Source organism: Macrobrachium rosenbergii, chromosome 41, assembly GCF_040412425.1.
Source record: "Macrobrachium rosenbergii isolate ZJJX-2024 chromosome 41, ASM4041242v1, whole genome shotgun sequence".
NCBI lineage: Eukaryota > Metazoa > Arthropoda > Malacostraca > Decapoda > Palaemonidae > Macrobrachium > Macrobrachium rosenbergii.
Genome location: NC_089781.1, coordinates 12,240,381 through 12,265,365, shown reverse-complemented (window position 1 = coordinate 12,265,365; position 24,985 = coordinate 12,240,381). Strand labels below are relative to the sequence as shown.

Genomic DNA, 24,985 nt, shown 5'->3' with positions numbered 1-24,985 from the left:
CTTTTCCCATCATCCAAGTGAAGTGGAAGCAGGCTCATCATTTCCATAACCTGTGGACACCAGCTAGGTTTTCCAGACCTTGCACAAGCATGGCAACACCAGTTGATCTATTGGGAGACATCCTAGATATTATAGAAACCCCTTCAGAGTAAGTTAGTGGGTCAGAGAGTGTAGGGACCAATACTAACATTACCAGTATGTGGAAAGAGGGTAAGGAGAATTTAATAAGGTAATACAACAGGATCTATGCAATACCCAAAGCTAGAGGACACTGGCAACCAGGGATCATTATGGGCGTTGATTGACATGGCCATATTCCATGAATACACAAAGTAGTCAAAATTGCTGTGAATGCAGTAAGCTCAGCAAGCCAAAGGAAACTACTTTGAATAGGAAGTTTATACTGCGAATTTAAACAGGTGTATCAGTTTATTAGGAGGCAGTTAAATCCCTTGACCATTTAGGTAGCACCTCTTAAACAATGTGAGGAGTTCCCCTGATGAGGGTGGGAGAGCTCACTTGACCCAATTACTGGATCACTTGTTGGAAATAGCTTCATTTTTCACAACTATTGGCCTGTGTAACATAACAGAAAATATGTGTGAAACTTTCAAATGATTTCAGATGCATATTGTCAGTATAGATACTAGGTCCTGAATAAGAAAAATTCTAACTTGATAATTATACCATATGTGTGAGAAGAATCCATTGGAGAAATAAAGGGAAGGTAAATTTTTGCACTACTCCTTAGGCTCTGTGGAACAAATGAATAAGAAAGTGCTGAGGTCCCAGGTCTGTAGATGGGGGCTCAGAGAGGGCTGCATTATTGTCGAAGAGAGGTGTGTTAGCATAATATGTACATGCCATAAGCAGCAACATTCGATGGAGCCATGCATGAAAAGGAAAGTATTATGTTTTAATAGCACATTAGTGCACAAATAATAAAGTATCGTTACAGAATGTGTTAATGTTTTAAGGGTCAACATCAATCTCGAATGCAGTACACTGAAAGCTGAAAAAATGATACTGTGACTTGACAACTGAACATGGCCATGGAAATGTTTAGGCGGTCTCTCCAGAAGTCCAGCTGTTATTTCTGTTTGCGAGAGAGTTCACTCATGATCTTAAGCCCCTCAGTAATAATTATGACTTGTTATCTGTGTCACAATTATTTGTGGTCACGACTTGAGTCTTCTCCTTGACCAATGTATCCCTACCTTTCTCCTAAACCTTTTCTCTCCCGAAACAAATTTTCAAAGACTTTTGTTCAGGTTCCCTCTAATTGCACACTCATACTTTACTTCCACAGCAAGAGATGTGATCTTTATTTGCTACAGCACGAACATGGCTAAATTAGTAAACTTGAATATCCTTCCAAGGATGCTGTTTACACGAAAATTCTTCTCAGTACCGCTGCTATTCCGTAATTTTGCTATAGCTCTCCAGATCTGCTGCCATTAATATTTCATTCTTCAACTGCTTTACTGGCTAACATTGTCCTTGGCTTTCTCCTTATATGCCCTAGTTTTTCTGTACTGGATTATTATGACTATTGAGTAGCTCAAGCAGACCAGTGATTGAAAATTCTTCAGTACACGCCTTAGTATGCCATACTGAGAGGTTTCATTCCACCCACGCTGTTAAGAGTAATGACGAGTCCCTTGGCGTTTTTTGAAGATAGTACTCGTAAAGTATAGAGGGGATAATTAAGCCCTACGCGCGATACTAAGAATCACAACTATGCGTGGGCTGTATTACGTGGTCTAAATGATACAAATTAGAATCCCTATTCCTAAGTTTTTTTTTATACGAAAAGGCCATTCAAACCAACCGCTGATGGTTAATAATTAATTCACAATCAGCTCATATTCCTATGAAATATTGCCTGCGTAACGCCTACGTAGATCACTATAAATCGCAGATGATCGTTAGTCTAACGATGTTAGCCTTAGCTAAAAAAATAAAATTCATCTGCAAGATAAATTAAAAACTTGAATAAAATCAGGATTACAAAAGAATTGTCTGACAACTACATCACAGTAGGTTGAGTTGTCTAATTGTAGGTGTTTATTAATTTACTTTTGAAATATAATGTAAGCGCATGATATGGAGGACAAGTATTACAGTCACAACGGTTGTGTTTTGGAAGGCCTATGATTACAATCCAGCATCCACTGGTAAGTACCGTTTCCTTTTGACCAAAACGATGATAATATTTTATACAGGATATTATTATACAAGGTAAGGAACATAAGTAAATACCTTATTTTTTTCGCTGACTCAGGCCATATTACAGTTTTTGTGAATGAAACTATTCCTGCAAATATTCAAAGTTCACAAAGGCGAGTACATCATACTTAAAAAGAAAAATACGCACAGAGTAATACAAAGCTGCCCATATGAGATTTTATTTGTATTTGCAGTATTGTCAGATACTGTTGGCCTACATATTCTTACGCTATTTGAATAGTACTCTGGTACTTTTAATTTTATTCATCTCCATTCGATTATGTTTTTATGTGATGAAACGACTAACAACCAAATTAACAGTAAAAAGACAACTGTTGTAACTCAGTGTCTCACACAAAGAAAGTATTTTTCACTAGATCTGCCAGTACTGATTCTTAGGTCACTGCTCGACTAATTTGTATTTGCTCATAGTGTTCACGAAGACCCCACGCAACTTTATATAGCAGCCTGATCTAATCGAATGATTTTGTTAATTTCATAATAAAAAGTTGTTCGCCCTCTCATCTTTATAAAAGAATGACCCCTGACTAGCAGTGACATTTCTTATTCGGATGCATAACCTCGGTTGCATCTAAATGTCCGGGAGTTGAACTAATCGCCATCGTCTTGCAGTTGGAAGCAGGATGGACGTCAGTTGTCAGCTTGCCGGTGTCAAGTTGTCAACAAACACTCACTATCACACTAACAGTGATAAATTGGTTATCCTCCTAGACACTGACAATATACAACTTGCTGGATAATGTAATTTTATACCTCACAAAATACTTGACAATTCTCTACACAACCCTTCGTATAGTCTTTAATGAACTGGTGGGTCTTAAGATATTACTTCCTTGCTCTCAAATTTACAGTATAAATCAATAAAGTTATAATCTTTATTTTAGCGGGGGAAACTCTTAAAGAACAATGATGCAAGTGCAAGACCGTAGACTGTGCCTTGTTACATAAACTGACACAACATTACCGCTCAAATATCTTGCCTTAACGCGCCAAAATGCTTTGGACACTTACTTTGCCCTTGATTTGTGAGTTATAGCTTACGCTTGCTACGCTCTGAATTGCAAGTTAGCAACAGCGACGCATTCTTGTAGTACCTTAGATTATTATAGTAAATAATACCTGAATAACACCCGCGCGACTCTACCTGGCCGACAAAGTGAGGGTTATCAGCTGTCTCAGACTCAGAGACTCAGTCTCTCGCGGAGTCGTAGGACCGTCAGGCTCTTCTTCAGCCAGTCAGTCAGTGGATGTGTGACCGTGTTGGAAGAAGGACCTGTTCTAGCGGTGCTCCCGTCCAGTGATTAGATACTTTGCTCGCAATTGATGCATCCGAATTCAGTAACCGGAAAACCCGCTTTAGTTTGTCGTTTGCTTGTAGAATATACCGAACTACAGGTACTGGATTTTGTTTCATATAGTGTAATTTTTTTTCTATGGTAACTTTTCATCTTGGAGTGTAAAAAAAAAACTTGTGATCTGTGATTGTTGACACTTGTTTTTTTAAAAAGGCCCATTGTGAATTGTGGTAATAGGCAAATGGGCATATCTCCTGTGTTCTCACGCAAAGTGAAATATTTAATTATTGTGAAACTGGATCTACTTTGACAGAGGTAAGTTAAATTTCAGCATTTGTGTTTCCACCACCAGAAATATTAAACAAAAGCTTTTGCTAGCAACAATTTGCCTCGACACTTGACAGAAATTCGAATGGTTTAAACGAAAGGCTATATATGCTAAGGCTTAACAAAGCAAGTAATGGGGTTACAAGGAAAGGTCTCTGGGCGGGCATCTGTCTGTGCAGCCGTGTTGTTGTAACTGTGCCTCAGGGGCGCTGGTGAGACTTGGTATGTGGAATTGGGGTATAAGCTACCATTGACCACAAAACAAACAATTTACGTCGGAGGTAAGGGTAACTTGAATTACCGACCGCGTATGACTAAGCACCTTTCACAGCTCCTATCTCGGTAACAAAAATTTGCGCCAGTCGGCTTTAAAAGAAAAAAAAAAAAGTTTCAGTTACCGGTAATTGTCATTTACCGATTCTGCTGTGGCTTGAAACGAGTTTTTGCTCGGTCCCTCTTCGTGTAAAAGATGATCATCAAAAAGAATATTTCCCGGTAAAATGTGACTGGTCGTCATATTTGTAACAAGAGACTATAATCTTAAGTGAAGAAGATGCGTAAGACACGAATAGGCCTATGCAGTCGAAAAGGCCGTTTCTGGGAAATGCAGTACAGAAAAGGTCAGTTGTATCATCATCAGTAATTAATAAAAAAAACTATGCATGAAAGTGCCTGCATATAGTGTTTAGAGCTAGTTAAGTTCCAATGGCATTCGTTTTGCTGTCGTGCCACGTTGAGATTGCTGGCGTCTTAATGATTATCGATTGTACGAACAGTCCGTGCTCATTACATTTTCATGGCGTCATTAGGCCTATAAAGACAAGTCGGAGATACTCGGCTAATAGTAAATGTTGGAGTAATGCTACGGTGGGTTTTTCTTTATGTTTGTGAGTTTTATTATTGAAAAATTATCAAATACTGCAGAGTTATGATTTTTTTATGGTCAGTGAAATTTTAACCGTTTCTTAGACAACTTCGAAACTTGAATCGTTGGGCCGTTACTGGAGAACGACCGTCCTAAAGCACCACTATATCGTTGCATCCACCTCCCCCGTCACAAGAACATCTCGAAAGGCAATACGAAAATTGTGCACACCTATCCAGCAAAGGCCATTGAATGAATCGCATTCATTTTTTAAATCATCCCCCGAGTTGCCTTACTTCGTCTAATGTTAGATTTCATTCGCTTGTAAGTTAAAAGACCATAGCAGCGGTAAATATAAAATATTTGGAATAAAAATAATTGGGTTTTGCAGTTCTAGAATGATTTTGTGTTTATTATAGCCCTTGGAGTTTGAAGGATGTATGTTTTCCATTCATCATTGTCACTGTCAAGAACGTGTATTTCATCCGAAGGTTTAACTTGAAGCAAGCGTCGTAATGTGAGGCTTAATGACAGTGGTTTGACGGAGATATGACGTTGTTGACTGTGGGGAAAAGATGGGTTTGTAATTATTAGTAGGGGAATAATGTTATATTCGGAAACTGATGTACTATAAGAAAAAAAAACTGTATATATGAGAAAGATGATTATGAGATCGCACAAGCTACAAGGCAGCATCCAATGTCGTGTATTAACAGACGAGACTGACAGACCTCCCAGTAGAGATACAAGCTAGAACAGTTTGATCGTGAGTTGAGATATGTCAGACTCTCTCTCTCTCTCTCTCTCTCTCTCTCTCTCTCTCTCTGGTCATGAATACTCCCAGGAGGAGAAAATATCTTATGCATTTTTGGCAGTTCAATGATCTCTAATTCGACCATGTTTCTGAAATTGCAGTAATAGGTCAGCGCTTACGAAGAATTTATATCTTTTTCATTTCACGATAAGTGGAAATTACTGGCTATAACACACCCAGCTGGTCTAGCAGCAATATTGCTCCAGAGTGGGTTTCTGCTCTCGTCTTGGCAATAGCTGTCGAGCCTCACTGGTTTATTTGACATGTTTGTATCCCCGGCGTAACATGTTGGTATTACTAATGTTTTGCATAAGGCAAGTCAGCACATGGCTGTACATCAAGACGTTATTATCCCTAGCTACTTATCTTGGTCAAGCTTGTCGTTTAGAGCGAATGTTTTTTGTGGATACATTTCGTATAACATTGTGGCTGTCGTACCGAATACCAAGTCATCTTGAAAATAGGCCAGAAAGGATAAATATACGTAAGTGTGTGTGCTTTTTAATTGAATTTGAATTGTGTGAACGTGTGCGAAGTTTGGAATTTTTTTTAATATTTTGTTATTATTTTCAATGTTAGTATTTCAAATCCAGCAGAATACTTTTTTTTATTGCTGTTACAGTATTGTGTGATTCCAAATTTGGTCTTCCCATATAGGCCTATTGTTTCATTTCTTGTGTGTGGTTATCCTATAGGCTATGTACTTCGGTGTAGTTTTGTGTTTCAAAATGATTTTGTGAAAATATCTCTCTCTCTCTCTCTCTCTCTCTCTCTCTCTCTCAAAACACACACACACACACACACACACACACACACACACACACACACACATATATATATATATATATATATATATATATATATATATATATATATATATATATATATAAACCAGCTTCACGTCCAGAGAAAAACTGTCACTGAATTCATCCTCTAACGATTGAAGAAAGAACATCATTCTCTGGGCCGTGCACTTTACAGCGTCAACCGCTCGTCAGCATTGGCGTCCAGCCCCTCCAAATGCTCTTAAGCCACTCAACGCTTCTTGCAAGCAGTCTTGTGCTTTCTTGATTTTACGTTCTTTCGTTCTCACAACATCTTGTTATCACCTTTGGAATTATGGCATAACGGCTGACAACTTTCGCCCTCCATTCTCTACCCGTGACAACCAGTCTCAAACAGAATGATCCGTATTCTAATCTATATTAAACTTTTTACCACGTCCGCATCACACCCCTACATTACTCAGGCATTCAGCCTATGTCAGCATGGGCGCTTGCGTTCTAAAGCGGCTCGTAATTCATACTAAGTTGATTTACACGATCTAAGCCTTGTTTGTGGACGTTACATGGTGTTCGTTAGTTTGAGTTATCTTTGTTATTTGTACGTGTATTTGATTTAGTTATCTAGTAAACTGCATCTGTATTAGAAAACGTCTTCGAAGTTTTGCTTTATAGTCAGTTGTGTCGATTTTAATCAATTCAGCAGCCAAACTTTATTGGGCAAAATAACCTTAAACGTAAAAAATGACTGGGAAAGAAAAATTATTGATCCACGAGTTTCTGTACAATACTTGTAATTATTTGCATTTGCCTATGTAAATAGCAGTACCATAGATTCCATGTGTATAGGCGTATAGGCTATAACAAATAGGCTAATTAACTGATTGCCACAAATTACAAATATCAGTATTTCGTAGTCATGTGTGACTTGTTTTAGACACAATTTTGTTAAATGTTGCAAACGGAGGAAGCTTCATCGTTAGGTTGCCTTTCCATTTCTCTCCTGTAACTTCTGGAATCATTGCTCTTGTGAGATGTTTTTGTTTGTGCCACTTCCCCTTTCCTCTTCTTTATAACGCTCCTTATCAGTACTTTTCGCCCTCTAACATTTCGTCGGTTTCATATTCTTTCATAATTTTTATTACTTTGTTGGCCTGATTTGCGAGATTTGCGTTGTTTTTTTTTTATCTCCCCTGTTTCCTTTAAGTGGAAAGGCGTAGAATAAAAAGCAGACTAGTTATAATTTTAAACTCTAATAATAAACAGGACTCGAATAGTTGAATTTGGACGTTATTTATGGATATGTTTCAATTTCATGACCTTACAGTGATTTTTCTTCTTATTTCAGTGTACACTTGCAGACTAAACTATTCTGTCCCGAAGTAATGACTTTCTATTGATTGCTTCCCCAGTGTCACGATATGCCTGTGCTTTTGAAGGTTGTCACCACCCAAGGGACACATTTGCTTGGGTCATTATTTCCCGTTATGGGACATTTTTTAGCTAGTTATACTTTACTATTCCTTGTTCGTCTTTTCGCTTTTTTTTTTTTTTTGACATCGATTTTTTTAGGTTTTAGTAGGTTTTCACATAACACGCCTAAATTCGTTTCATTTATATTATATATATATATATATATATATATATATATATATATATATATATATATATGTATATATATATATATATATATATGTATATATATATATATATATATATATATATATATATATATATTATATATATATATATATATATATATATATATATATATATTATATATATAATATATATATACATATATAATCTGGGTATGTGATCATGCAATACATGCTAGCCTTACCTATGTCTGAAGAATGTGTTATTGTACTCGCCTTATTAGGTAATCAAGTTGAACTCATTATTTGCCATAAATGGTCGTAGATTATGTCATTTACTTGTTTTGTTAATGGGAATAAGACACGGTCTGGACGATAACTGGACCAAGAAAAGAGGTTAAACGAAGTGTAAGTTACCAAATTTCCGAAAATTTTACCTGAATCTCCCTTTCTCCCTCTCTCTGTCAAGGATTGTATATTTGTGTCTGAACGCAGCGACCAAACGTTAGCTTAGATTTAGAGGGAGAGAGAATTTATTGTGAAGTATATAGTATTTCCAGTTTTCGCCCAAGCTTTTCATAGGTCAATCTCACTGATGTTGTAATCGGTGAACTTGCAGTTGGCCTAAGTAACGGGTACTCGCTTGAAGTCGAAAGTTGAGAGAGTTGCAATTTACCGATAAAGTATACGAAAATGTGGAGCTAGAATGGAACTTGCCCCCGGTCTGCAAAAGGAAGGAATTGTTTAATGGAGCTGGTTTTCTCGGGGGTGAAGTTGGGTTACAGAGTTGGGTCGTGTGATTGTAACTTTGTATTTTTGGGGTCGTAAATAAACATGCTGCTTGCCATTCAGGTTTGGCCTGTGCTCTGGTGCCACAAAGTGAGAGAGAGAGAGAGAGAGGAATATAAATTCTGTTGAATGTGCAGTACAGTCTCTTTTGTTGTTAATAAGGTTACTTGTGTTTATTATGGATAACAATGATAAATCTTCCGTGATATTTTAATGGCTCTATTTGAAACTTGTGGAATAATTTTGTTTATATCATTTGCAAATTTTTTTTGTGAAAATGCGTATGCACTTAGATATTGGGCCGTTGATGTCTGCATCGGAAATGTATAGGAAATACAGTATGGATCAATATCTTGTTTCCTCTTAGTTATAGAGCACTAGCTTTTATTTTTCATTGTTGTAGATTTTTAAAAATACGTTTACGTTTCCTCAGTTTCAAAAACGAATTTGACATTGCAAAGGAAGATTGCATTAATGGGGTCGAATGATTGAAATACGTACAGATTTATAACTGGCTGACGTGCACATATATGAATGCATATTGATTGAAGCAAGTATTGATGTTGATGCAGAACTTACCCCATTTTTAATTGATGTGGTACAACTCGCTTATTTCCGTATTCATTACATAAATAAGCCAATTGCTTGTCTTGTGTCATGCGTCCGAATAAAATGCATCCGCGAGCTATGTGGTCCATTAGATAATTATGTCATCAGACGGAGCTCGTATGTTCGTAGGGAAAGCCACGTTATATAGATATAAGAATTTATGGCGTGAAAACTTCAGCCATTCCCTCACGAACTTAGCGGAAGTTTTTCCCACCTCGTAGTCGGCATGTCACATAACTTAAGCAAGAAACTTCTGTTAATGGAGAGCTGTAGAGAAAGTACTTTTTATTCGTTTCGTAAGCTGCTACGACAAGAAGTATCTGCCTTATTTTTTAAAGGTTTCTATGAAGAGCCGTTTTATTTGTGTAATGGTCCCTTGCGTTTAATACTTTATGACAAGAAAAACTGAATATAGATAAGTTCATATATATATATATATATATATATATATATATATATATATATATATATATATATATATATATATATATATATATATATATATATATATATATATATATATATATATATATATAGACAGAGTAGATATGTGTCTACTACATACATACATATACATATGTATATATATTCACATCAGCTGACGCGGCGGTGTTGTTTTGTAGACGAGAGAAACGAGAAAACGTCACCACGTACGTGAGAAGTGACCCATTCCAGTCGGTGCAGAATCAATCTGCGAATTCTCCCCGCCGAGCATCGTGCTCTTATTTTTCTCGCTCCCAATTTTCCCACGTCTGGACCTGAGGTAATTGTTGTTCTTTCAGTCCGTCCGCCCCCACCTTTCTTCAGCACCTGGCCTACGGGATGCCTCTAGGCTCCTCTCGGCCGACTCCCCAACAACTCCCACTGTTATTCTCTGCTCCTTGACTCCTCTGCTCCTTTAATCCTCTGTTCTCTGTTATTCTTCTTCACCCTCTCTCATCTCGCTGTCTTTAGGAAACGTACTCAAGCATAGTCACTACTTTTATTATTATTATTATTATTTTTTTGTATGATTTGCATCAGCAGATGGGGTTTCTCATTCAGGTTTGGAACTCTTTATGAGGCAGAGCGTTTGCTCAGGTCTTTGTCTTTCGTCTTATGTCTTCGTAGTATTATGGTCGTATATTTACACTTGCTTTCGTGTGTATTCGGAAACATTTAAAAAAATGGTGATACCTGGATGATACGAATTGATTTTTGAAACAAGATTATAGGATTACTTGTTTACAATTTTTTAGAAAAACGAAAAGAGTATTTTCGATAAATTTCTTAGGACTAAGGAAAGAGCTTCGCGAACAACTCTATGGTTTAATTTCTGTATGAATGTGATGTTATCAATTTAGTATGGCCTTTTCTGTTTTCATCTCACACACGAGAACACCATTTCGAAGACGGTCACTTTACGATTCTATTTATTTATTTTATCGTCGTGGAATAGTGTAGAGGCGCCAGAAATGGCAGCGACAATTGAAATTGACATCTCTCCATCCAGCCTACACCTTCGAAAAGCACAAGGACCCCATAAAAGGTGATTTTATTGTGGTCGTCAGCGATCGTCATCTCGGTAGGGGATGGTCCATTGTGCTGTTTATTCGTTCCCCGGGATTGTGGTGGCACGGGTTTGGCCTATAGGCCGAGGAACCACGTCTGTGCGTGCCACACAGCTGGGGAGGATTTAGGTGATAATGGAGTTTTATTACTTGGGGTTGGTTTTACGTTTACTTCTTATGGTTTTAGGCAAGTTTTAGCTGCATTAAATCTCTCTCTCTCTCTCTCTCTCTCTCTCTCTCTCTCTCTCTCTCTCTCTCTGTGCTTTTCTCTTTCATGGTTTTTGGTTTTTGGCAAGTTTTATGCGCATTAAATCTCTCTCTCTCTCTCTCTCTCTCTCTCTCTCTCTCTCTCTCTCTCTCTCCTTAAGGTTTTAGGGACAGAAAATCCCCAGCCCTCTCTCTCTCTCTCTCTCTCTCTCTCTCTCTCTCTCTCTCTCTCTCTCTCTCTCTCTCTCTTACTTCCTATGGTTTAGGTACATTAAATCTATCTCTCTCTCTCTCTCTCTCTCTCTCTCTCTCTCTCTCTTTACTTCCTATGGTTTAGGTGCATTAAATATCTCTCTCTCTTTCTCTCTTTCTTGCACAAACACACGCAGTTAGTGGTAACGATAACCGAAATCCATAAACGCATTATACATGCCGGTATGCATACACGCCATATTTTTTTATTTCTGCTTCCGCATAATAACAAGATATCATCTGGGTATTCACTGAAAAACTGGAATAATTGATTGAGCATCTTGTCTGACCAGTTAACATCCGGGATTTCTTGTTTACTAATTCTTTGCTGTTATGATACAAAATGAGACGAAATACCTGCCATATTCTTGGAGATAGCTCATTAATGTTATCCATTTCCGGGACTGATTTTTATCCAATATGACCTCAGCGTTGTCCGGAGGGAAGTTTCTGAAATATGTAGGCTTTTTGGAGCAGGTGGTCTCGGAGTCATCTTTATAATTTTATTGTAGATACATATATATATATATATATATATATATATATATATATATATATATATATATATATATATATATATATTTATTCCTATATATATATATATATTTATATATATGTGTGTATATATATATATAGACACACATATATGTATATATGTATACATATAGGGTAGTCCTGATATATATATATATATATATATATATATATATATATATATATATATATATATATATATATATATGTGTGTGTATATGTGTGTGTGTGTGTGTGTGTGTGTGTGTGTGTGTGTATACATTAGGGGGTAGTCTCGGAAAAAAACAGTAGAATTTGTTGCCAGGCTTATCCTTCAAAATCAAATACGAACCCCCTATATGTTTAAGTGTCGGTATACAGCTGTTCACAGGGGCTGGCCAAGAAACAAGGCCTGCTTTGACATCGACCATATCAGCCTGACGGTATTGCTTTTTTAGTGTATTTTTAAAAGATTAGTGTAAACATATTCCAGAGATAGATTGAGGAGAAGTGAAAATTTTCATTTGACTATGCAGATTACAAGGGAACAGAATAATGCATGGCATGTCCGCAGTGTAATTTTTCCATGTATTAGAATCTTTGCTGGATTACGTCAGTAAAATTTTAATGAATTATGTGACTGCATGAGCCTGATTTATTACAAAGTGATTACTTAGAATTAATGTAGAAAATTTATTTTCCACTGCGATGACGCGAGAGTAAGACTCTAGGTTTCTCCAACTGACTAATTGATCGATAAATCATAGAAGCTTCGGATAACGCCAATGTCATTTGCTCACAGATGCCACGCTGTCGGCCCAAGATATGTGTTGGTAGTATCATAATATAGCAATTACCACCTTATTTAATAATCATCGCTTTGTGAATAGCGATGCAGTTGAGTCATTTGATATGTAAAAAGAAACTTGAACTGAAATTCGAATGGCTGCATTTAAGACTTAAACAACAATCTAGTTTTTTCACGGCTGTTATTGATGAGAAATGATTACGGATAATGATAATGATAATGCATTTGTTGCCGTATGCTAACGTCTCAAAAACAAATGTTGCACTTGGTGAATGAACGTTATTTATTATGATGATTCTTACGACTGGGTGACACATATGCTTTAAAGACGGTCGCATTTAATCGATTACTACGATCTCATAGTGGTTTTCGTTCTGTGATGGGGAGGGAGGGGTGTTATAAATGACTTCCGGTACATCTCCCGGTGTCGGGGTGGGGGGTGGGGAGGGGTGTTAGGGATGAGAGATCTGGTAGGGTAGATGGCTCCCTGGGAGGACGAGTTATTATAATAAGTCTTGGTTGTTTTCTTTTGTCATGATTACTGGCCTAAGGTGAATTTATGCTGATGGAGCTTTATCTGATGCACTTTTGTGGCTTCTCATCGTGTCTTGCCATTTTTCACGCCCTTGATTTATAAAAGTAAGTTTGTACACTGGTTTTATAATGTTGGCACTCGCTTAGTGCGTTGGTTTTACTTGGACTCATGTTTATGCACATTGGTATGTAATATGTATATGTATAAATAATCATTTATGTGTATGTATATTCGCTGGTCTTCAACGTTCGCCCTTTCGTGTTCACGTATAAGTTCACTTTCCCGTGCGGGTTTTAAGGCTATCGTGCTTAAATGGTAATTGGGATTTCCAGTTTTAGATGACCATGAACTGCATGTCACAGAATCAGGTCGATGGCCCGTGGTCCGTCACCATGGCAACATCTAGCGTGCCAGACGAAACAGATGCATCCGACTCCCCTCGGCTAATCGAATATGCTATAGCGGATGAGCTGAAGGTAGCGAAAGGTACCTGCTAAATCTCTTCCTTCCGGGATTAGCGGAATTTAGTTCGCCAGACGATTCTCTTATGTGGCTCCTGAAATGCAGCTTTGTCTGTGAATACGGTGGTTTTAGTGGACTTACGTATTAGGTTATACGATAAAGATGATATAGGCTACTTGTTGAGATGTCTGGGATTTCTTTATTCTGAGAGCGGGGGGTGGGGAGAGGGGAGAGGAATTGTTTCAGTTGGCTAACATCGGCTACCATAGTAACAAATTGCGGAAATTGTCCCGAGTGTTGAGAGAGAGAGAGAGAGAGAGAGAGAGAGAGAGAGAGAGAGAGAGAGAGAGAGAGAGAGAGAGAAGGGGGCTGGGTTTCATGTTTCTGTAAAAATTTATCAAAAGATCTTATCGAGTTATAGATCATAGCCTAAGCGAGACACACGAGCACACACATATATACTGTATGTATGTTTGTTTTATGTTTTATACATGTTTTATGCATGCATGTTTGTATGTTTACTTTGAGATACTACCGAATGATGCCATACTATTGTTTCCTCCCCACTTTGTTGCTGAGTTGACTGGGGACCTCTAAAATGAATTTTGCATCTTTTTCATTCCTAAGGCTGCAGCCTGACAGTTAGTATAGTCAGTCACTTGAGAGAAAGAGAGAGAGAGAGAGAGAGAGAGAGAGAGAGAGAGAGAGAGAGAGAGAGAGAGATTGCAGTTAACTAGTAATTTTAGTTGGAAGGAATCTGGAACATTAGTATCCTACATTTTGATTCATACCAGAGCATGAAAAAGGTAAATAATCTGACATTCGTATTTTAATATTAAGCATAAATAAATGTACTGAAGCGCGTGTTAAGAGTGTGTCTCATATGAGTCATAGTAGCTTTATCCTCAATGATGTCTTCAGCATATAGCTTACAGGCTTCCACAGGATTGCATTGCTAAGACGGCTCAATTGCAAGACCTGCTGTGTTTTATTGCAGAGATTATTTCCTGCTTTCTTAGAGGTTTTACCAGGAACTACTTCTGGCCGGATCAAGTCTGTCGTATTGCTGTTGAAGAGAGGGTATAAATTCTTAAAACTTGAAAATTTTCCAGGAGAGTTTAGGAACTTCTTGGCTAAACCTTTGACTTACATGACTCACTTCTTACCTAAACCTCTGACTTAATTCGGGTCAGCACGCCAAAAATGAGAGAAAAATGACTTATTACTATAATGTACACATACAAGAGGTCACAGAAGTTTATCCCGCATGGGGGTTAGTGCCGTCAGTACACCACATGCTGTGCACTGTAGGCGTTGATTAAGGTTCTTTGCAGCGTGCCTTCTGCCCCTAGCTGCAACCTCTTTCATTCATTTTACTGTACCTCCTTTCATATTCTCTTTCTTCCATCTTACTTTCCACCCTCTCCTAACAACTGATTCATAGTGCAACTGCGAGGGTTTCCTCCTGTTACACCTTTCAAATCTTTTACTGTCAGTTTCCATTTCAGCGCTGAATGACCTCATTGTTCCCACTGCTTGGCCTTTGGCCTTAATTCTATATTCAGTTCAATTCAGAGAAGTTTATGGACAGCTTGCGTTATTTGCTTTTTTTTTATGTTTTGTGTGTCCGACTATCTTCACTTGTGTTTCATCTTGGAAGGAAAACACAAATTTCAAGTGTAGGTGTTAGAGAGGATACTTTGGCTCTGAAGTTTTAGTGACTAGGTTGGAAATTATATCAGAGAACTGGAAATGAATATTAACATTAGCATGTAAGTGGTAAGTGAAAAGGAACTCTAGAAATTGACAAAATTATGCTGCGGCAATTTTTATTGCGGGTGACAGTATTGTTCAGTTCACAGCTTTCTCAGTCGTCTGTGTCATTTCTTTCCCTCTACCACCTAAGCTATTGAATTTTGCGCTCATTTCTGTTCCTTTTTGTTTTTTAATAAACTGTTCGAGATTCTATCTCTCTCTCTCTCTCTCTCTCACACACACACACACACACACATATATATATATATATATATATATATATATATATATATATATATATATATATATATATATATATATATATATATATATATATACTATATATATATGCTCCTTTTTTTCTCGAGGCATGACCTAGATAGAGAAATGCAGTTGCTCATTTCGTTGGCCTTTGTTTTTAAAAACTTTGATATTCCATAAAAATATGATTATTAGAAACGACAAATGGCACTGTCAAGAATTACATTTATTGAAAGGATCTCGGTCTCCTTGGTCACCAATATCCTGCCTAGTTATTACAATGTTACAGCGTAATACAATAACGGCCTTTGCTCGACGTGTTAAGAGAAAAATTTGCCAAGTATTTCATTCTCTGAAAGATCCATATGAAATATTCAGTGTTCACTTGTCGGTTCACAGTAGTAATGTCAAGAAAATGTAAGAGTTTCTTCTGCAGCTTTAATAATCTCCACCTTATATTTTGTCACGAATTTATTGGAATTAGGCTATGCAGCTTGTCTTACGATCAGGCCAGCTCCAAAGTACCGGTACTTCGTAATTATTCATTAATGCACATGCACGTCGAGCAAGCACGCACGCATTTATGTACGGGAAAATGGGGTTAACTTTAGGTTTTAAACTGGAACCAGTGCACTTTCTAGCTGCTCTCAAACAGCCGCGCTTCTGCACGGATTGCACGGACGGAGATCACGAAACATTTGGTACGAAAAATGAAGGGAATAAAAAGAAATCAGATATCAGGAAGGTTCCCATGATGCTTTTAAAAGAACTAAAGTTGACTGCACATAGCCTATTTGTGTCCGGGTTGTTGCCCTGAGTTTCTGTTGGTCATAATATTGAAAGAATGTTTGTGAGTGACATTTGTTTAACAAAGATTATCCTGGTTTTATATGAATACAGATTAGAGTTGCATGAGGGTCTCGCATCGGGTTGTAGATTCTGACTGCACTCAGAAATTGCTTCGAATTAAAACTGTTGTGCGCAAGGAGCCAGGCGTCCTGAAAATTATCGCAACCAGCGTTTGGTCTTTTCCACGCTCCTTTGGCGTAAGTGGTCGCAATTCTACTAGGTAAACCTGAACGCTCTATTTGCTCCCATTGGACGCCACCCCTGATCCAGATCATGCAATCAAGAGTAGGACTTTTCTTTACCGATTCTCGTCGAGTTTTGAAGTTACCGAATTGCTAACACTAGCGTTTTTTTATATATATCTCTACCCTGTGTCGAGTTCTCTTAATTGTAATAGTATATTTTACTCTTCTCCAAGCTTTGACTTTGAATCCTTTGATAACCTTTAAAACTAGAACACTGTTTAAAACACATTAGAATCATGGTAGACGATCGAAAGTTCCAAAGCACCGTTTAATGTCACCGCAGCACTCCTTATTGAAGTAACCACCCCTCGCCCCCAAAGAAATGCATTTTGGTTCTCCAAACCGAATGAAGTGATTAGTTTTAATGATTTTTTCAAGACACCTAAACTCGAGCTTTAGTGTACTTGAGTTACATTTCAGTCTGTTCCCTCGGTTGAAAATTTATTTTTCAAAAAATTTTCGTATTCGTGACTGGGTATGTTTGTCAGGGATCAGTTTCGATTAAGAGTGATTTCATAAAAAAAAAGACAAAAAAATTCTCATAAAAGTTCCTTTTGTTGAGAGCTATAACGTAAGAAAAAAATCATCACAATCATGTGGGAATTTAGCCGTAGGTAGATCGAAATCAGTTTAGTACTGGTAACATATGTTTTAGTGATACTACTTAGCCTTTTATAATTGTGTATTAAACTTGTATTTTGTTAGTGATACTACGTAGCCTTTTATAATTATGCAAGGGTTAAACTTGTATTTTGTTAAAGAGGAAAAGCGTCAATGGCTTGATGATATCACACCAAAGGTTTCATGACTTCACGACAAGAGAGAGAGAGAGAGAGAGAGAGAGAGAGAGAGAGAGAGAGAGACTGGCTGGCGGCAGAAGGCATGCACAAATAGAGGAGAAAGGAATTGAGATGGAGATTCCTGGAAGGACCACCGTAGAAAAATGGGTAAATTGAGAAATAATTCAAAATTGAGTGAAGTGATTCACAGAGAATTATTCGTCTTACGCCAATCAATTTCTCTCGGCTACTTTTTCTATTCGATGCGTTGTTTTTCCCTCTCTCTTTCGAGGAGTCAACTTAACACCAAAGCTGTATGGATGTGTGGGCGTGGGTTAGGATGACGATCGCGTGGGCGTGACCGTGAAGGGGCCGCCGCCCATCATGCCTACTTCTTCCTCCTCCTCCTCCTCCTCCTCCTAACCCGAGTAATGAACTTACACGTCACTCACTTCGACACATCTGATTCCAGAATCTGGAGCTAAATCCAGGTTCATTTCTTGAGAGTAGAAGAGTTTCTTGCAGATCCTTTTCATTTTATTTATTTGCAATATTCATCCATTAATTATATTTGTAAATAAGATTATTTAACCCAACACTGGTTGAACTTCTAGAAGAATCTCCATTTGTCATTTTTTAAAAATTTTCTCTCTCTCTCTCTCTCTCTCTCTCTCTCTCTCTCTCTCTCTCTCTCTCTCTCTCTCTCTCTCTCTCTCTCTCGTGTTTCTGAAAGTCTTTCATCTTTCCTGTTATCTTCTCACGAACCGGTTCACCGTTTTACCGTCCTGTCATGTAAATACGTTGCACGGTATATTCTGTATCTTATTTATTATTTTTTTCGTTCCTTGCACCAGTACACTTATTAAGGCTGTGGGAATAAATGGTTCATTCAGTGTTATTTTCACCTCTTTTCATTTCATGTTCCCCTTCATCATTTTAGTGCACTGCCTCTTTAATACTTCAATCAGTTTGATTGTATATATGTTCTCTGGTCAGTGCTGTGTAAAATGAATGCTCTATTAAAGATTTGCTAGGTACTCTGGAATCGATAATACACTTTATAATATTAGATACTAAATCATTCAGTAAATAAGTAAATCAGATGGAATAACAAACAGCTCTAATGACGGTATGAAGGTTGAGGAAGAGAAGTCGTTTCAAATACCTATAATAAAGTTCATATTGATTCGTGAACTCTAATTCTAAGCTTATTAGAGCGTTTAAGAATAATTTGGTGTAAAGTGCATGGCTGCTCTTTCATTCTCTCAGTATAACCTCATTATTTAATTGATTTACATTATATTCAGCACAGCTCATTACTGGCTTCATGTGTTTATTACACTACTTACGTAATTTCCTTTTTATCACCAATGTTTTTCTTTTTCAGCGTCTTCATTGAACTTCTGTTTAGAAGTGGTTTTACCTCCTTTTCTTTTCTTGCGGCGGCTGAGATCTCGTCTTTCGGGCTCTCCCAGGTTATTTCGCCACGGAAATTTTAATAGAAATAAACGTGATGAGACTCGTTATCGCTGTCATTCGACACGGGCCTCGTGAGGTCAGGCATTCAGAACGCGGTTGGTTGTTTGAAGTTAAACAGACTTTATGCCTGCATGAGCCCTTTTGCCTTAAGGCGAGAGTGGTGAGATGTGAAAGGGAAAAGAATGCCTGGTAGGGACCTCCGAATTCTTCCAGATCAACAGTGACGAAATCCTATTTATCGTGGGATAAATTACACTATTCGTACTTGACGTCGCTGAGTTGAAAGTAGTGTTGCGATTTGCACCGATTGTGCTGCATGGATTCCTGAGTACCTGAGTTTCACGTTTCTGAGGAGGAGAGAGAGAGAGAGAGAGAGAGAGAGAGAGAGAGAGAGAGAGGAAAATAGCATTATCATTCCTTGAACATTGGCTTCTCTTACTTTTCTCCTCCGTGTCAAGCGACAACAAAAGCAACCCCCCCCACCTTCAACACGCACGCATTCTTGGGACGTGGTGCTATGGAATGGGTGGGAGGGGTACTTGAAGGATGGAGGTTGTCAGCGGGTATCAGAGATAGCATGAAGCCGGCTTCATGTTGAGGGAAATCGTGGAGTAATTATTGTAACCCTAAATTACAACGCCTATGCTATCACGATAGGCAGATAACCGAAAGTGTAAGACTCGTGTACTATTAATGTTTTGGATAGGCTTATGGTTCCCAGACCCGACGTATTGTACCGGATGGCAGTAAGCTTGCCTTTGGCTTTGAGTTTTATCACTTGAAGGGTAGATAAAGGTTTTTGGTGTTTCATGAAGGAATTTTATAGCGTGGAAACATTCATTTTCAGCTTGGTAAAATTCCCTGTGGAATTAAAGTTATAGATTAAAGAGTCGTTGGTTGGAAGGTGGTAAAATAATTCTCGTGAAGTTTATTTTCGCAACCTTGGCAAGACACGGGATTGAAGGAAGGGACATCTTTTCTAGCATATGTTTAGTGTTCATGCTCCTTTCTACTTACACGCAGCAGGCCGTAATGTAACGACATTGTTACATTGTAATTGGTACGGAGGGTTTTTTCTGGGCCATGCGAAGAAAGGATTCTGTCAGTTCTACAGTCGTATATTTTCTAAGAGATTGATGAACTTGGCCTTCGGTGTTTAATTCTGAAGATTATTCCGGAGGTTCTAACTGTAATCCTTTCCGTGAATTGGTTTCGTGCTGACATGTCGTAACTTGCATCCTTGTTATTAATTTGAATTTCTAATACGGCGTTTTCTACATTTTTTTTTTCAGCAGCAGTGAACTTGTCAGTGATAATTTCGGCGACAGTTGCACGTGATTGACTACAGACGAGAATTGTCAAGAATAGCAGTTGACTAAATTTCACTTTAGATTAGTATTTTTAGGCCATATTCTGTTATTTGTGCGTCAGCTTAATGATGTCTAAGCGTGCCAAATCTATTGTACACACACATATATATATATATGTGTGTGTGTGTATGTATATATATATATATATATATATATATATATATATATATATATATATATATATATATATATATATATATATCTCTCTCTCTCTCTCTCTCTCTCTCTCTCTCTCTCTCTCTCTCTCTCTCTCTCTCTCTCTCTCTCTCAAGTGTGTGTGAGCAGTCGCTCTTTCTTAAGTTTATTTGAGCTTCGTAACATTCCTACCAAATTGAATACGGAATTTAGGCCAAAGGCCAAGCACTGGGACCAATAAGGTCATTCAGCGCTGAAACGGAAATTGACAGTAAAAGGTTCGAGAGGTGTAAAGGAGGAAAACCTCGCAGTTGCACTATGAATCAATTGTTAGGAGAGGGTGGAAAGTAAGATGAAAGAAAGAGAATATGAAAGGAGGTACAGTGAAAGGAACGAAACGGGTTTCAGCCAGGGGCCGAAGGCACGCTGCAAAGAGCCGTAAGTAACGCCAACAGTGCACCGTATGATGTGCATTGAAGGCACTACCCCTCCTACGGCGGTAAAATTCCTATCAATAGCAAGTCAGTCCTTCCCAGCCATTAGTGCTGTCGAGAATTTCCTGGAAGTTGCAGGAATGCGAAGCTTCATGTAAAATTGCTGTGTTGTGGCGGGGGAAGGAAATGAATGACATTGCCTCGGATGGAATTAACCTGCAGAGTACCTCCTGGTTTGTGTGTTTGTTTATTTTCTGCCTGCGCTCTTTCTTGCGTTTTTGCATGTGACTGGGAGGTCAGAGATGACTGTCACATTTGAGGCCATAATTTGCTCACGTAATGTTTTCATCTACTAATTTTCTTTTGTTGGTAAGATTATTACAGTGTTTATTATTATTCTTATTATATATCAGTGTTGTAAGTTTAGTGTTATTATTGAGTCCAAAGATAGTGTACGTCGTTGTTCTTATGATAAACCATCGTTTGAAATACCCTTTGATGTTGCGTCATTTTATCAGTGATGCATTGTATTTTGAATTCAAGGTTCATGTTGTAAATGGAAGCTTCACGATGCTTAGTTAAAAAAAAACTTGCAATTCTGGTAATACGCGTGAAGATTTTTTTTTTTTTTTGCCCTTTCACTTATGACTTACCGTATCCAGCACTATCTGCACTGAATAACTGGGTCTTTCCAATTTTCTCCTCGGTGTGTGTGTGTTTTTTTTTATATTCTTAAGGGTTAATAATTGAAAACATTGTGCTTGAAATATTAACAACAAATACAGGAAAGCTATTCAGTAACACACAAAAAAAGAAAATACCCACACAAATTTAGCTTTTATATTTTTAATAGCCATAATTAGAAATACGATGTCTTAGCATTAGCCCAATCAGGGAAAGCGTGCAGCCTGAGCAATTGGGAATGTGCGTTTCAACGTGAAAACTTCCTGGTGCGTGCGATGGCTCAGTAGCAATCAGGACCCACCAATATTTTGTAGGAGGCTTTTGGAAACCCCTTTTGACTTCGCCTTAGTTGAGGTGATTTGTAGTGGATGAAGATCTGCCTAGTGGTGTCGATGAATTAGGGTGGTCTGTTTTCCGTAGATGAAGCTATAAAGTCGTTGTCTTCATCCACACCGGTATCCCTAAGCTAAAGGATTGGATGCTTGAAATAATGTATTAATAATGAAGTAGAACAAAATGCATTTATAATTGAAAATTGACTCTGAGGTGGCCCATTCACCAGTGTTTAGCAGATTTAATTTTTAGAAGTATAAAAAAAACACGATATGGGTATAAAAAAAAAAAAACACCATATAGGCCTTCACTTATTTTCCTGTTCCCACATTTAGATACCCACTGACATCGAGGATCGGCTTCACTGTCTTTGAATGTGGTGGAGGATGGCCCTGGCTTCATTGTTAACACCGGAATTTACATGAAAATAACTTTTAAAAGAATGTTCCTTCACCGTAATTGAAAGAATTCACATGCAATTCAAGAGCCTTGTTTGTGAGTTCTGTTCCCAAGGATGGTGCGTGTCGGGGAAGGCGAGGGTAATTCAGCTCCCGAATTGTCTTGTATTTTCCGGTTTTATCTTTTATAGACCGGTTTCTGTCGACTTGCTGTTTCACTGTAGGAAAATAAAATTTAAAAAAAATCCTTCAGAGTGTGAAAGATTCCCTATTGTCTCCGTGAAATAGATATAAAACCTTGAACCTACCAATCCAACCTCCTCCCCTTCACCTGGTAAGACACTATGGCGGTCGGTTTTTTTTCAGTATTGTGTAAACCTCAGAGGGCGTGGTAGATACCCAGCCAATTTTGTGGCCTACTGATCGGAGACATTTATGGTGGTAAAGGACAGAGAGAAGAGATGACTGTCTTTTATCTTCTTTTCTTGGATGAGAAGCGGAAGCGTTTCGGAGATTTTGTCGCTGGTTTCTTCAAGGATGAATAGGCTAAATGTTGAACTGGTGTTTTATTCTCTCTTGGAGTTTGACTATCTCTCTCTCTCTCTCTCTCTCTCTCTCTCTCTCTCTCTCTCTCTCTCTCTCTCAGAGCAGCATTCAGTTGGCCGTCCCTCCGGCTATATAAAGTTGAAGAATTCACGTGAACATATTTTTCAATCTTATATCGCCGTAGTAATTCAGTTCAGTTCTCTTTAAAGGTAACCACCATTTGCTAGTAATATTATACGGCCTATTGTATTACTGTAGTATAGTCTGTTTAACCTATAGTTTTATTTTAGATACACACTATTTGCACTTTATTTCCCCTCTCTCTCTCTCTCTCTCTCTCTCTCTCTCTCTCAGAGCATTAGCATTCGATTGCCCGTCCCACCGGCTGTGTAAAAGTTGAAGAATTCACGTGGATATAGTACTTCAGTTCACTTCAGAGGTAAACACCATTTGCTAGTAATACTGTTGGGCCTATAGTATTACTATAGTATAGTCTGTTAAACCAATATGTTTTATTTTAGATACACACCATTTACGCTTTATTCCCACCTTCCCCCGCTCCCCCGTGGTCGTACATTAGTATGCTGCAAAGTTAGGCTAGTCGTTACATCACTAGTTGTTAGTGTTTTTTTTTATACAACCAGTAATTTTCAGAGAAGCTTAATTTTGTCTGAGTTTTAACGAGTTCTGCTTTACCGAGATGTGTCTCAGTTTTCGGAATCTCTCATCTTTTCCAGTTATTCGTAATCGCCCTTAATGGCACATTTGTTAATGTAATTGTACGTTGTTACCGATATTCTGACTCTCTGACGACCTCTTGTGGGTTTTTCGAACCCCATCCGCATACCATTGGGGTTAAGTTGTGGGTATTTCTTCGTCTGAAATGCCAGGTGACTTAGATGACTTATTTTTCCATCTTAACTTTTTCTGAAGGTTAGGTTTATTTTATTGAGAATCTCTTGGAATATAAGTCTGTTTGGGTTTGATCTTCCGATTTTTTAAAATAATAGTAAGAATTATTTTTATTCTTTTTCAATATTTTGTTTTGTGACTATTATAATATTTAAAGCTTAAGAGGACATCACCGAGATGGCTTTTCAATGAAATTTTGTTCATGCCGTTGCTGACGACCTTTGACTTCTGATGTCTGCAAATGGCACGAGAGAAGTCTTCACCTTTTCCCGCGCGAAATTGGGCGCTATAATTACGTAAATGGCCACGACTCGTTTGCAGCAGTGATTGTAGACGGAATAAAAAGTAAGCTGTCGATTCATATAATTAGTGTTTATCAAAATGTGTTATTACTATCGTCGTCAGTCAGAATTGCACATCATGTAAAGATAAGTCATTGCACGCATTATGTTCCTCAATTTTTTTTCCTTTTTGCACTGGCAAAAGTGTAGCTTTCCAGAAGTTATTGTAACGGTTCTGTAACTTGGAAGCTGCACTGGGTACGTTAATGTTTTTGTGCACTTTTTCATGTATTTAGGAGACTGATGCAATCGTCAAGCGTCTAATTCTTAAATGAGCAAAATGCATAACTTTTTAACGTATAATTTCCCAGCCGTAAACTGCAGTGATGTGGGAATTGTCTGCTTTGTCTCTTGAAGTTAGCCGGAAGGTTTTGTAGGGAAAGTGGTGTCTAATTATCTGTTTTTTTGCTATTCTTGGCGTGTTTATGTTTGTAAGTATTAAAATTTGTACGAAATAAGCGAAATTGTCGTCCTTTCCGTCAGTGAGAATGAAGCTCCAGTAGAATGTCAGTCTGCTCTTACCCATGCAGATGCAGAACTTACATTTATATGAGAATAAAGCTCTAGTGTAATGTCAGCATTTTCGCAGATGGACAGATGTAGAACTTATTTTTTCTGGGAAAGTCAGTCCTGGTCTTGGTTAAAGTGTTGGAACGTTCAGCTGGGGTTGTAGAAGTCTCCAGTTGAAAATCAGATAAAAGCAGCTCCGACTGAACACTGCAGTAATAGTCTGTTAACAATGAAGCCGTAAAAACGGGCCTGTCAGATAATGCATAATAACAATCGCTGTAAATCGCAGCCCAAAGCC

At 37.9% G+C, this 24,985-nt stretch overlaps 1 protein-coding gene across 3 annotated transcripts in view; it reads left to right on the top strand.

The window, feature by feature from the left end:
• Positions 1-3,264: 3,264 nt before the first annotated feature.
• The window catches only part of Cad96Cb (protocadherin Fat 4-like Cad96Ca), a 372,880-nt gene continuing 351,159 nt past the window's right edge, over positions 3,265-24,985 (top strand). The window contains exon 1 of one of the 3 annotated variants that reach the window (XM_067083989.1): positions 3,265-3,860. The gene's annotated coding sequence lies outside the window, so the exon portion shown is untranslated. The remainder of the gene's footprint in view (positions 3,861-24,985) is intronic. The other 2 variants (XM_067083991.1, XM_067083990.1) reach the window with 2 other exon arrangements.